Genomic DNA, 3,328 nt, shown 5'->3' on the forward strand with positions numbered 1-3,328 from the left:
CATTGCATATATTGTCATTACATGTTCTCATATCGCAAATTTTCCATTGCAACTTCCGATGCGATAGACTCAAACACATGCCTCTATGCCATTAACATTTAAATCGATATATGGCATATCAACAAAGGTAAAATTTTGCAGATTGAACTTTAAGCATGGTGAAGAAACATGCAAAGTGAATCATCTGATAAGGCGTTGGGTTGTGTGGAAAATTTTAAAGCAATCTTGGGTAACCACTATGATACTAAAACAATTGATGAAAAATTTGCAGATATATAAATCATTTTGATTTCTCATATATTTCAGTTTTAAATATATAATTCCATAATTAATATGAAATTCAAAGACTTCTCTATCCTCACATTTAAAGTTCATTATCTTGGATTTGGTCTTAATTCTGGACAATTTATAAAATTCATGGAGTTTATATGAAACTTATAATATTTTGAGAACATTCATCACTGCAAATTCTTATTCTCATTTCTGATGTATTTTTTTTAATTTCAATTCCCTTGAACATACAATTTTTACATTTCACTGCTTGCTTTAGTTTAAATAAAATAAATAATGATTTTCGGTTATAAGATTTTGGTTAGTTTGACTTATTCATGTTCTTAAGGTTAACTAAAATAAGAACTCAGCTAGTATTAGAGAAACTGATACCTCTCAGGTAAAATCAAAAGCAATTATTAAATGGTAAGATTCATATATCCACTTTTATTAATTCCCATTCCATTACTTTAGTTCATTTTCATTTTTAAATTATGTTGATATATAAATCTGTTTTGCAGCTCTTCATAAAACCTTTCAATCCTTCGCAAGATCATGTTTTGGAAGTCTTATACTCTTCTCCTGGTTTTATTTCAAGAAGCAGTGATAATCTTTGTTGAAACAACTACACTAGGAAGTTTCTGAACCTTTAATTTGTTTCTTTAAGCATTCCTTTTCTTTTAAAAAATAATTATGATGATGCTTTGAAACAACAAGATTGACATTAGACAGAAATTTTTCATTGTGGCTGGATTTTATCATCACTACTATCTAAAAAAGCCTAAAAAATGTACAACTCTGCAAGGTTTAATTTATTTGAATCTTGACATAATAAGGAATGATTACCTGATTATTTTCCTTCATGTTGTTGAAACATTGGTACAAACATTCTTGTTAGAATTTATCTTTCAAAACTTGGATTTTCCTTTCCACTTTTAAATTTCTCCATTTTTATTTTTGTTTGCTGACTTCTTTCTCACTTTAGCTTAAGAATTCTTTTTCCTTTGGTTTTCAGTTTTGATTTTGGTGACTTAGCCATGATTTATATGGAAGGCCTTCTTGTTACCTAACAATGGTTGGCATACATAGGGAAAAATTGTTAATAGTATACTATTAGCTTTTTCTTTAAATCTCTTAATACAATTTGTTTTCTTATTATAAAGTTAGACATACTTAAGGAAGAGATTACAAAGCAAGAGAAGTTGACAAAGTATCATAAAATCTAAGAAATTTCTTTTTCATCAAAATTGTAATTATTTTGAAATTTCGATATTTTATTAAGATCTTTCAAAGTTCTATTATTTGTCAAGAATTTTTTTTTTTTACCAAGTAAAGACACTTTACAGCGAAGCACCTTTAACTCTGAAATTGCATTCTTAACTCTGAAGGAGTCAATGGTTATCCCTGCCCAAAAAGTCTTATTTTTCTAGAGTGTAATCCAAAAATATATTTAAATTTAAAAGATAAGAGGTCTTATCACGAGCCTGCTTACCATGATCATAGGGAAAAAATAGGCTGACATTACCAACACTGTTAAACAAACCACGGTAATGGCTTATGATTGCAAATAATTATAAGACAAGGGGTCTCATCACAAGCCAGCTTGTTCAGTTCAATTATAACCAGTGAATGGCATTGCCAACTATTTGACTACCAAACTAGGACAATGTATTTTAAGAACTAAAAACAAAAATAAAACAAATACAATGGAATTATCTCTAGGTCAATAATTCTTAAATAGATGGGATTCTGAATAATTGATGATTAAAAGGCAACTCTGTCAAAACTATAGATGTTTCTTGGCAACAGTGGCTCTACCTGTGACAAACGAGTATATTCAAAAAGCTAAGCTGTAAAGTGACTCCTGCTTTATCTCTACAACTAATTAAGGGCTGATATAGAGTTTTGAAATATTTTAATTTATGAAGAATTTTAAAAAAAATTACAGTAAGATGATTCTTGCTTTTATTCAGATTAATGAACCTAGTGAAGCATTCCAAAAAAAATAAAATCTGTTCTTTAATTATTTTTACTTTTATTTTAGGAAAATCTCATCAAATAGAGATAACTGGTTCTTTTCCTATGTGTCACCATTGTTGTGGTAAAACACAACCCCCCCATTTTTTTTTTGTTCACTTCAAATAATGGGGACCCTTTCCATAAAAGTTTTAGCTAGATGTCTTTTCAGATTTTTATTAAGTTGATTACCCCATGATTATTTTAATTTTTCATTTTCTTTAGATTCTTGTTTTGATTGCTTTGTTAAAATCGATTTTTTATAAACTTTCCATTGGTACTTGCTTTGCCTCATTTGGTCAACTGGTTTATAAATAGCACTCCTTTGAAGTCTCATCATTTATGTAGCTTGGGTTAAAAATGCATAAAATGTACAATATTCCATTTTGTAATTAAATTAGTTCAATAATGCATTTATTTTAATTATTAACCCGTAGTTAGTTATTGCTAACATTTTTCATTTTTTTTTTCTTAATACAGCCAAATCATGAAGCATGGGGATTTCAGTAGTTTACTACAATTTTCAATTAAATTACTAATCTCAAAAACCCAAAAAGTCAAAATCGCTGTAGTTTTTTTTTTTTTTTTTTTTTTTGTCAAAGTGGTTGTAGTTTAGATAGGCAAATTATACCTTAAATAATTGCATAACTGAATGTCATTAATATTAAAATAAAACCAAAATAAAAAATTGATATTTAATATTAAATCTTAAATTAATTAGATTAATTATTATATAAAATATAATTAGTTAAATTAAATTAAAATTTAATATATAAAATATATATAAAATAAAAAAAACAATTTTATTGTATCACATCGGAGATTTCCCATCGCATCGCAAGTTCTTAAAGAAACATTTAAAAAAAAAAAAACCTGATCTAAGGTTTTCACTGATGCGATAAGTCAAACATTGACTTTTGTTTTGAACCCCTTATAACTCCCGTGACCTCGTGCTAACTTCACATTCCTACATCTCAAAATTTCTCGCATCGCATTTTTGATATGAGGGCATTCCAAAGAAAATGCGATGAATTACTTGTTG

Source organism: Pinus tabuliformis, chromosome 1_2, assembly GCF_031772625.1.
Source record: "Pinus tabuliformis cultivar Carrire ecotype Pingquan chromosome 1_2, CPIR1, whole genome shotgun sequence".
Taxonomy (NCBI): domain Eukaryota; kingdom Viridiplantae; phylum Streptophyta; class Pinopsida; order Pinales; family Pinaceae; genus Pinus; species Pinus tabuliformis.